Raw genomic sequence first — 12,385 nt, 5'->3', positions numbered from 1 at the left:
GACGGTTCTGACCAACCGCGAAATCAAAATTAGACTGATTTTGGACAGAGGAGAGTGGAAAAAGGGCCCACAATGTATTGCTGGAAAATGACCGCGCATTGATTTTTCCCCTCTTCTTATGGTCTGATTAGTCTGGTCACTCGCGGTTTGTACGGAAAGATCGTCTCGACGAAATCAAAGGTCAGTCTGGGGATTAGAAATTTAATTGATGGGATTTCATATTGTTGATTCGGCTTTGGGATAGGTATTGGGTTGATGTGACATCTAAAAAAAGATGATTCAATTCCATGTGTGAGTTCTGATTCGGCTTTGGGATAGGTTTTGGGTTGATGTAACATCTACAAAAAAGATGATTCAATTCCATGTGTGAGTGTTTTAAATCTATAGTTGATTAAGCTAAAATTGTATCCTTGGGCTGTAGTGGCGAGAAACGATAAATTTTAAAACAAACTGGATGCTGCATGTTAGTTGAAGCAGGAGTCTCTCAAAGGGTTAACAGCAGCAGCCAAAGTTAAAGACTACAGACAGGGCTCCTCACACGAGCCTTGAGATAACAGCAGCAGCCTGTAGTGTAATCGGATACCTTTCTTTCGAGTCAGTGAACTCCAGCAAAGTTACGTTTTGAATTAATTAAAGGGAACCAGTGGGTTTCTCCACCTCTTTGATAAAAGTTTATTATTTTCGAAAGCAATTGATTGAAATTGCCAGAATCTTAAGTTTTACTTCCTTGAAATAATGTTTATCTCATTTTATTTGTGAATTAATAGAAACTTAAAGAAACTCACTGACACCATTTTAAAAAGTGTAAATCTGGAAATGACAGCTGACTTTGCTCCGGTACAAATCACCGCAGCTAACTGCTCCCTCATTGATAGCAGCCAACATTTTGTGAATGTAAGAAAAACTTGTTGAAAGAAAATTGTTAAGATAAAGAATTAAGTAAGTTGTAAAAGCTATACAAGTTTGTGTTAAGCAAATCGTAAATTTAGTTCTGAGTTGAGATCAGAGCTAAGCTTGCAGGTTGCAGTAATTCAATTTGAATTTTCAAACATTTTAAGTTTTAAAAGAACACTGTTAGAACCGTTTCAATAATTTTGCCAAGGAGCAAAAATTGCCATTGGTTATAAATAGGCAAATTAAAAAAATATATATTTAATAATAATAAAAAAGAAAGAATCGAAGTATGAAAGCTAAAGAGTTAATTCGATTATGGAGACAATATTGTCAACATGAGAAGGATAAGATCATGTTATTAAGTTGGCAAGAAAATGCCCTTAAAACGGGGATTCCAATTAGTGAAGAGGAAAATAAAAAACAATGGGCTACATAGTTCAATGGCTGGCCTTGCATTGACAGAGACAAAATATGACGAATTGGACAATTTGACCACGTCGGCTAGGATTCCGACTGCATCTATAGCATTGTCTGCACTAATTCCAGAACCACCAGAGTATAATAATTTATATCCAGTCACTGCTCCCCAGATTCCAATCATGCCAGTCACTCCAGCCCTTTTTGTTGATAGCGTGGGTCCTAATTTTACCATCTTCACTATCTAAGAGAGAAGGGGAGCTCTGTTCCACAAGCCCAGTTAGCTCTAGGACCCGATCTAGGACAGCGAGAGAAGGGCCTGATCCTATCCAGAAACAATCAAGCATACCACCTAAATCCCTTCAGACCGTTAAGGGAGAACAGCAAACTCCGAGAACAAAGGGAGAGACAAAGGGATGGTTCTGAAGAGAAGGAGCTCCCTCTAGTGACAGGGAGGGACGTCGAAGTCTTGGAAGAGCCAGAGGAAATAGCTAGAGTGCCCCCTGGTGAGACTCGGAGACAGTTGCCGATTAGGAAAATACCAAACCCTGACGCTGTGACGGCCGGGGCCCAGCCCACGATAGACGTTTATTTCCCATGGAGACCCAGTGGGATGATGGCTATTATGGCTACAATCCCAGACAGAATAAAATCTCCTGCTGCTTTCGTGGATTACCTGAGAACTACCATCTCAATTTATCAAGCTGATTCTAGGGACCTCTGGGCCCTAGTCCAGCAGGTTTTAACCCCAGCAGAGTACCGCAATCATCTTAATCACTTGAATTATGCTAGCCACGCCGCACTTCAGCAAGCCCATGCATTGGACGACGACAGACGGATACAAATCCTGAATGCGTTGAATAGCACATTTCAAAAGCCCATAAATATTTCTGCTATCTTAGACCTCAAACCTAAAAAGATTGAAGAGCCAGAGGAATTTCGGGAATGTTTTAATAAAATCTACCGTGGGCAGTCAGGCGACTTGCCATATCAAAATGGTCAGAATTCCCCTCAATATTGTGCTATGTTAATGCATTGCCTACCACCTTCTGTGCCTACTGCCGTGAAATGTAATAACATGAATTGGACCGAGAACGACCCTTCCCAGATGGCAAGGGCAGTCAGATTTTATTGGAAGGAGGGTGTAGGCCAGGAAGGAGGCTCAGTTACAAAGATTAAGACTGAGTATGTAATGAAAAAGGATGATCTGAGACCCCAACCAGCGGCAGAAACGGTGGCTTACCAGCTGGGACCCCAATATTGTGACTTTGGGTGGGTGGATCAACATGGGGGAGGATATCAAACCCACCCAAATGGACCCTCAGCTCCTCTTTATGGCCCACCGTATGCACCAACAGCTTTACAACTGCCGCCCCCTCTGAGGAGCCATTGGTCTACTGGGAAAAAAGGACGGGGCAGATATAGAGGGAACAATGCACGTTTTAATTGCGGCCGTGCAGATCACTGGCATCAGGAATGCCCCTTTAAAAGACAGGCAGCAGAAGGAGACTACCCGACCCAAAGGAGACCCACCAAGGGGAGGACAGACGAGATACACTGACTTCTCCCAGGCAAACCCTTTCCCAACACAGGATTGACTAGCTAATTTAGTCATAAGGACTCTCCAATCGGACAGGGAACCTATTATCTCTCTGCAGATAGGAGATCAACATCACCCATTTGTAATCGACACTGGAGCAGCCATGTCTTCGGTACAATCAGAACTTCGACTACCACTATCCGACCACACGCAGCATTTGTCGGGGTTCCAAGGACAGGTGTGTGAGTATCCTATTTCTGAACCTCTGACAGTCACTTACGAGAATAAGTCTGCAGATCATCAGTTTGTAGTGACTACTGGATTGGACTGTAACTTGTTGGCCCGAGATTTACTGTGTATCTTCCAGCTACAGTTAGAGTGCGGAGACGAAGGGGTAACGGTTCAATCATGAAGGATGAGACAACAGTGCTATATTTCTATCACCCCCAGTGGTGGACGTTAGACATTGAACATTCACTGCATCACGTTACCCTGGCCTATGACAGAACCGGACAAAACAGGGTGTTGGAGGACAAATACCGGCCGTTAATTGGGACTGAATGGCCAGTCAAGGTTACAGCCATAGTCACGGGAAAAGAAGGTCTAGCCGATTTTGTTACAATACCACCACATTTATGGCCACAGTCAGCTTCGGTAAGCCTCATATTACACGTCAGGTCCACGACCAGTACCTTGCCAGGGATCTGGGGCCTATGGTAAGGAGGGCAGTGGATCATTCAGATCCAACAGAGTACGCACTTCAAGTCACGCCAGACGGCACTGCCATAAAATATTTTGAGGTCCCTGAAACGATTAACACTCGACTGCAGCATCACAGGGGACATGATGTGTTGGAATATGTCAATCCACAGGTCTGGGCGGAATACCCATCACAAGTGGGAAAGACAAATGTTACACCTATTAAGGTAACGATTAAGGACCATGTAAAGCTGCCTTCCATTCGGCAATACCCCCTGAAACCCCAAGCTGCCCCGTCTATAGATAAATTAATCCGAGAGCTGTTGCAACAGGGTATTTTGGTCCCTTGCTAATCAGAATGTAACACCTCCATACTTGCTGTGCCTAAACCAGCCAAACCAGACCAGTACCGATTAGTACAGGATTTACGTTCAATCAATGCCATCGCACAGCCGTTACATGCTCTCACTCTCCAACAGGATATTACGGTGTATAGCTCCCACTCGGTCATCGCACTACTGAGGCAACTGCAGACTCAGCATCTTACCGCAGCTCGTCAGAAAAGGTATGAGATATACCTTTTGAACAATCCACGTCTGACATTTAAACACTGTACCACTATCAATCCAGCCTGTTTTCTTAGTGGTTCCCCGTCCATGAAGACGCACCTGGCCACGACTGTTTAGCCTTGATTCAGGAAACTACCACAATAAGGGACGATTTGAGTGATATTTCGTCAGAACAACCTGACATGATTATGTGTGGTCAAATATCCCACCGGGGTTTAGTTAATGACCTACTGCAGGCCCTCCTTATGCCCGCGCAGATTTCCGTCATTAAATGCGCTGCCCACATAAACGGTAAGACCCCAGTTGACGTTGGTAATGAACAAGCAGATTGTGCAGCGTGGACAGCCGCACAAATTCAGCAAGTAATGGTGCCTAAAATGTTAGGTCAGACTAAATGATCTACTATAAATATGTCTGCTTCTGACAAGCCAATGCCAACCATCCAAGACGTCATAAGGTTACAGGAGTACGCTCCTGAGAATGATAAAAAAATGTGGAAACGGTTAGGTTGTACATATGATTCTGTTTCCTCTTTATGGACCACGCCAGCACATCAGACTTGTATGTCTGATGTACTGGCTTTATGGGTCACTGAATGTGTACACTTTGCAACTCATTGTGGGGCTCGGGGGACTAGTGATTTGTTGCTGGACACTTGGTGGCACCCGAAAATGCAGGGGCTGGCCCAGAGTATCAGCACTCGGTGTTTGATTTGTCAGCAATATAACACCGGCAAAGGTATCCCTTGTGGTATGAGGCAAACCCTGTTGCCCAGTGGTCCCTTTGAGACGCTCTCGGTGGATTACATTGAGTTGGAAAGGTGTCAATGTTGTCAATATTATAAATATGTTTTGGTTATTATGGATGTGTTCAGTAGATGGGTCGAGGTGTATCCGACTATCGATAATAAAGCTGCCACTGTGGTTAAAGTTCTGACATGGGAAATCATTCCCCGGTACAGAATACCAGCTTAGTTGAGTTCTGATAACGGGCCTCATTTTCTTGGACAGATTAACCTGCCTCCCTTCCCAGTGCTATTTTACAGGTGTGGAGCATGATGAGGTGGCTACGCACCACCTGTGTGATCTTCGGCCTCACCTCGCTTGGAGTGTCATTGGCGACGGACATGGAAAAGGGAAATATTATCTACATTTGTAACCCCAACCAAACTACAAGGACATTTTGGTTATGCAGAGGTGATGTTCTTCGCTGCCCCCATATACGAGGACATGGTATCGACTCATGGAAGGTCATCAGGCTAACGGACAATGCAGGAGTCATGAAGCAATTGCACCGGTCCCGGCGATGGGAAGGAAACATTACATGGACATTGCCTTGTTTTTGGAGTACATGTAAATTTGATTTTTGGATGTGTTAAGCTTGGTGCCATAAAGGTCAAATCAGATCATCAGGAGAGAGTAGGAAGAGGTTGTGAGAGAGAGAGGGGGACTAGAGAGAGGACGGAGCGCGTGAGAAGGGACGTACAACTAGAACGTAGGTTATCAGGAGATACACTTAATTCATTTAGAGGCCAAGCTGAGGAAAACCCGGGGAGTATGAATCTCTTCTACCAGATTTACCACCGCTTGTATGGCCACGGACGGGTTGCCTGCTACCCGAACCCCGCAGCGGTGTCTAGGTTATTTTCTGTTTCACCGCTTTGGGGCACTCCCCAAATGGTGGTTCATTGTCAGCGTTACGAGCCACCGCCCGAGCAAGTCACTCTTCCTTACGATCCGGGTTCAGCACCACCGGCTATTTGCCTTCCCCTTCCTCGGGATAATTCTCACTCACAGTATGATAGGCTGCAACGGTGGAGGGCGTACATACCTAGCCACTTCACTCCCAATAGGGATTCCCGGTCGTACGAGAATTGTTTCAGCAGTGAAGGATACGGCTGTTTGCTGGTAGAGGTGGAAACGAATATAACATGTTTGTTCCCCACCTGTACAGACAGGAGGTGTCATATCACCCAGGCGTCTGGCCAATGCGTTTGTTACAACACCACCTGCGTTCCATTGAACGCCGGCCTTCAGCTCCTTTGTGGCTGGGCGAATGTCTCTCATATCACTGTTGGGACTAGGGCTTTCCGCATTGCTAGGCGGCCCGAATGGGCGTTTCAAAACTGAATAAACTGGGCTACTGGGGGAATCCCTGCGCAACCGATATACTGATTGTGATGCTAGCCTGTACACGGAGCAAGGATACTACTTTTTATTTAATGGCACAGCGATCAATGTTTTGTCACCCCATTTCCCCGCCAAATTGCTATTGGGACTCTAGTCCCTACCACAGTCCCCTGCCCCTCGGCGTGGATGCTGCATAATCAGTTAGCACGCCGGGCAGTCTCAGCTGAATTCTGCGAGAACTGGAAACAACCTCAGATTCTCGCACCCAACCGGGGCCACTCAGCCGGGTGGGGAATTCTGAGCGTCTTGTAGCTGCGGTTATTTGCAATGCAGAACCGGTATGCTCTTGACTATCTTCTGGTCCGTGAGGGTGGGGCATGCGCCATAGTACAGGGCAAGTCTATCATGGGAGTTCAAGACTTAACCGCTAACAGCATTAAATTTATGGATCGCGTACGGGATCACCTGGACAGAATTCAGGATCCTGGCTCTTGGGGTAACTGGGGATTTGGAGATTGGAAGGACTGGTTGATAAATATGGCCATGTATTTAGTGGTGGCTATTGGCTGCATCTTTGTGGGCCTGGCCATCCTTAAATGTGTGATGGGTAGAATGTGGGGTGCACTGGAACAGATCAACGCCCCTAGAATCTTGGCTGGTAAAATCCACGAGAGTGCAGCGGATGAAGGGGGCTACTGCAGGAATTGGAAATGCAGTGACAAATCTTTTTAGATGAGGGGCCGTAGCTATGGGTTGAACAGTTCGGTTATCATGAAATGATAAAAGGAGGGAATGACGAATGTGATATAAAATAGTTACTTTAGAGATATTAGTTACTGTAATGTAAACATAGGCTGGTCTGATTCTGTTAGTTCACAGACAAAGAATTTCAGAATGCATGGCAAAGCAAGGGGCAGGGGTGTCCAGATAAGGAGGCCAGAGGAAGGGATGAGAAGTGAGCCAATCAGGATGTATGGCCAGGTCAGGAGGGGTATAGGATGACCTATGGGAATCGTGTATGTGAAACTTGATGCCATTTGAATGTATTTTCAGAAATCCCTTTGTCTCCTTCTTCATTCCTTTTCCCGGGATCTAGGAGACTAGTTGTGTCCTGTGCCTGTGTGAAATGAATCAGACTTGCAAGTCAAATAAAATAACTAATGTAATACCTGCAAATCCATCTCGACTTTTATTGAGGCCAGACTGACGGGTAAAGAAATTTAGGATTTGTCAGTCAACTACGCTCGGGTAGGGGAGACACGGCATTGGTAGCCGTACTACCCGGGGACTCCATCCAACTCTTACCCGTCGCAGCCCATTCGCACCTCATTTTGGAAATTTTAGTTCAAAAAGTTTTGTTTTGTTTCAGGTAACCCTTAGGTTGCCAACCACATGCTATTTACATCCTGGAACATTTGGATGGTAAATTGCGCAGTCTGCGAGATGGCTCGCACTGGTTCATTATTGGGAAGTGTGTCTTGTCCTAAAATTCGGCTTTTGAAAACAAAAATGAGGGAGTCACACATAGTGACCAATTATAAAGGGAGTAATTGGCACTGAAGCACAGACAGACTATCGTACGAGATGTTAAACAAAGATAGTTACAGACACTATGCTTGTTTCCACAGAATTCCAGAAGATCCAGGACCGGAGAAGAAAAGGAAAGAGAAGAGCCATGAGGACTTCCTCCACATGGATCAACATCATACAAATGGACATTTGGTTGCGAGTGAACGCGAAGCCCATGACTCCAAGCCCCCCCAGCCGTTAATGTTTCACTTCCCCACAGTACCCAGAGCCCAGTCACCAGCGACACCACATCATCTTGGTGTGCCAGGTTTATAACCTGGTACTCTCTGTCACATGTAATAGAAACCTTACTGGTATTGGCGATACTCTGCTGCATCGTGCAGACTATGTGTCTAAGGGAATGGAGAAGGCGAGCCTACGCCGTTCGAACCCCGGTATATAGGATCAGATCCCCTATTTTCGGATACGACCAGACCCCCGACCCCCGCGATTTATAATAAAGAGCATTCATTTGCGGTTTTATTGTAAATAAAGAAATGTAAAGAACTGTTCATGAGCAAATTGTACGATCCTGAGCTTGACTGCCAAGCCAGAAAAACTGTGTATAAACTGCTATGATTTGTTGTATGGTTGAGGAAGTTAGGATAATGAAATGTTTAAGTGAGTGTAGTGTATTAAGAATAGTTAGAGGTTCCCATTTTTATTGTTTTGTAATGCATGTCCCTGTTTGACATAGCGCCCCTTAGAACTGTCAGTTAAAATTTTTTTGCATAGTTATGGTCAGTGCAGAGGCCATGAAGGAAGTGCCCCCCCAGGTCAGGGAATGGAAAGCAACATAGTTATGTGATCCTTCATGCTTCGCGTTAGGATCACAAGGAGGGTGTGTAGCCACTTAAGATGGCCAACTCCCGATTCAAAATGGCGAACGGCAAAGGCTGATGGGAAAGTCAGCCAACAAGACAAAAACCAGCAGCTGCAGGTTGGCTGTGTATTTACCTCTGGAAAGGCCAGACAATATCGATACCAGCAACCATCAGCATAACAAAACAACAGCCATCTGCATACTAATGAGCAATCCCCGGGAACAATAAGCAACATTTCCAAAACCCGACACTTCGGTGCCAGCAGGAGCCTACACAAAAGGAGGTGAACGAGCACCTCAAGACTGCCCATCGATCAGGGAACCGCTCCAGCATTGGAGAAAAATGAACCAAGCGATTGGGACAAAGTCCAATCACTTGGGACCAGGTACAGGGTCTGCCCTGAAAGGCGGGAAGCCCCTGGGGACTATAAGAATTGAGCCCCAAGTTCAAATCGCTCTCTTCTTCTCCACCTCATCGCTCTCTTCACGCTCTTCTTCCTGCCCGGGTCACCCAGCAACAACGAACCAACATTGACCGTGACCGGAGCAGTGAAGATCGAAATCGTAAGTCTTAAATCAACGCTCGCTACGAGATAGGCGCTCCTAGCTACCAATCCGTACCAACTTCGAATCCCGCAGACTCAGAACCCGAACGAAAGGCCATTTGTTTCCCTGACCTGGTGGGCCAGTCCAAAGTTAAGTATAGGCCTGTTAGTTGTAGAAGTAGCTTAGACGTAGAATTGTGCATGAGTAGCGATTACTGTGTATAATAAATGTGCTTTGATTTAAATTTTACTAATCGGTGTATTGGATTATTGATCATTACTCGGACTTGAACCTCGTGGCTGTATCATAAAGATACCTGGCGACTCGAGAGCAAAGGTAATAAAACAGAGCAATTGAACTAAGGCAAAGTTAGCAACAGTACCCTGACTCAAGAGTGTTTAAGAGTGCGAGCTCTGATTCAGAGTGCGGGCTCTTATCCAGTGTGGGCTGTAATTCTCTCTGGGGGTATAATTCAGAGTGCGGGTTCTAATTCAGAGTGCAGGATCTATTTCAGATTGCAGTCTGTGATTCATGTGCGGGCTCTGATTCAGAGTGTGGGCTGTAATTCGGAACATAGGCTTTAATTCCAAGTGTGTACTGTAATTTCGAGTGTAGGCTGAAATTCCGAGTGTGGGCTTTGATTCCAAGTGCGGGCTCTGATTCCGAGTGCGGGCTCTGACTCCGAATGCGGGCTGTGATTCCGAGTGCGGGCTGTGATTCCGAGTGCGGGCTCTGGTTCCGAGTGCGGGCTGTGATTCCGAGTGCGGGCTGCGATTCCGAGTGGGGGCTCTGGTTCCGAGTGCGGGTTCTTATTCCGAGTGCAGGCTCTGATTCTGAGTATGGGCTCTTATTCTGAGTGCGGGCTCTTGAGTCAGAGTGCGGGCTCTGATTCCGAATGCGGGCTGTGATTCCGAGTGCGGACTGCGATTCCGAGTGGGGGCTCTGGTTCCGAGTGCGGGTTCTTATTCCGAGTGCGGGCTCTGATTCCGAGTGTGGGCTCTTATTCTGAGTGCGGGCTCTGAGTCAGAGTGCGGGCTCTGAGTCAGAGTGCGTACCCAGACTCAAAAGTGTTTTCGCCATATAATAGCATGCCCGTTGCATCAGAGTAACTTATGCACCCTAATTCAATATGTCTGCTCGATACCCACTGTGCGCAGTTTAACACAGAATGTGTGCACATGTTGTCAATCTATGCTCGAATTCAGAACCTTTACTTTAGTTCAAAGGGTATGACTCATTCACAAGCTGTGTTCTCATTTAATTTGTGCACTTTAATGTGAAGTATATATCCTAATTCATTCTTTTCCTGCTGGGTGATGTCACAGCCCAGTTAAACGTGACCAGAATGATGTGGGTCTGGAATCACCTGTACATCAGACAAGGAAAGGACGGCAGAGTTTGTTTGCGAAAGTACACATAAATCAATAATTCTGTGGACTTTTGTTCAAAATGTCTTGTTGAAGAGAGCGAGCTCTGATTCAGAGTGCGTATCTGATCCAGTGTGTGCTGTAATACAGAGTGTGGGCTGTAATTCTCAATGGCGGTTTAAATCAGACTGTGGGCTCTAATTCCAAGTGCAGGCTCTGTTTCAGATTGTTGTCTGTAATTCAGAGTGGGGCTCTGATTCAGAGTGCGGGCTCTGATTCAGAGTGCGGGCTCTGATTCAGAGTGCGGGCTCTGATTCAGAGTGCGGGCTCTGATTCAGAGTGCGGGCTCTGATTCAGAGTGCGGGCTCTGATTCAGAGTGGGGCTCTGATTCAGAGTGCGGGCTCTGATTCAGAGTGCGGGCTCTGATTCAGAGTGCGGGCTCTGATTCAGAGTGCGGGCTCTGATTCAGAGTGCGGGCTCTGATTCAGAGTGCGGGCTCTGATTCAGAGTGCGGGCTCTGATTCAGAGTGCGGGCTCTGATTCAGAGTGCGGGCTCTGATTCAGAGTGCGGGCTCTGATTCAGAGTGCGGGCTCTGATTCAGAGTGCGGGCTCTGATTCAGAGTGCGGGCTCTGATTCAGAGTGCGGGCTCTGATTCAGAGTGCGGGCTCTGATTCCGAGTGCGGGCTCTGATTCCGAGTGCGGGCTCTGATTCCGAGTGCGGGCTCTGATTCCGAGTGCGGGCTCTGATTCCGAGTGCGGGCTCTGATTCCGAGTGCGGGCTCTGAATCCGAGTGCAGGCTCAGATCCAGCGTGTGGGCTGTAATACAGAGTATGGGCTGTAATTCTCAATTCGGGTTTAATTCAGAGTGCGGGCTCTAAAACAGAGTGCAGGCTCTGTTTCAGATTGCTGTCTGTAATTCATGTGCGGGGTCTGATTGAGAGTGCGGGCTGTAATTCGGAACATAGCCTGTAATTCTGAGTGTGTACTGTAATTCCGAGTGTGGGCTGTAATTCAGAGTGCGGGCTATAATTCAGAGTGCGGGCTGTAATTCAGAGTGCGGGCTGTAATTCAAAGTGCGGGCTCTGATACAGAGTGCGGGCTCTGATACAGAGTGCGGGTTCTGATTCAGAGTGCGGGCTCTGATTCAGACTGCGGGCTCTGATTCAGAGTGCGTGCTCTGATTCCGAGTGAGGGCTCTGATTCAGAGTGCGGGCTCTGATTCAAAGTGCGGGCTCTGATTCTGAGTGCCGTCTCTGATTGCAAGTGCTGGCTGATAGTGACTGCGGGCTCTGATAGCGAGTGCGTGCTCTGATTCCGTGTGCGGGCTCTGATTCAGAGTGCTGTCTCTGATTCAGAGTGCGGGCTCTGTTTCAGAGTGCGGGCTCTGTTTCAGAGTGCGGGCTCTGATTCAGAGTGCGGGCTCTGATTCCTAGTGCGGGCTCCGATTCCGAGTGCGGGCTCCGATTCCGAGTACGGGCTCCGATTCCCAGTGCGGTCTCTGATTCCGAGTGCAGGCTCTGAGTCAGAATGCGGCTTCTGATTCCGAGTGCGGGCTCCGATTCCGAGTGCGGGCTCCGATTCCGAGTGCGGGCTTTGATTCAGAGTGCGTACCCTGACTCAAGAGTGTTTTCACTAAATAACAGCATGCCCTTTGCATCAGAGTAACTTACGCACCCTAATTCAATATGTCTGCACTGTACACAGTGTGTGCAGTCTAAATCAGAATGTTTGCACATGTTGTCAATCTATGCTCGAATTCAGAATCTTTAACTTAGTTCAAAGTGCGTGACTCATTTACAGACTGTGTTCTCATTTAATTTGTGCACTT

The sequence above is a fragment of the Scyliorhinus torazame genome, chromosome 6 (genome assembly GCF_047496885.1).
Source record: "Scyliorhinus torazame isolate Kashiwa2021f chromosome 6, sScyTor2.1, whole genome shotgun sequence".
Taxonomy (NCBI): Eukaryota; Metazoa; Chordata; class Chondrichthyes; order Carcharhiniformes; family Scyliorhinidae; genus Scyliorhinus; species Scyliorhinus torazame.
Note: the sequence above shows the minus strand (reverse complement) of the source record.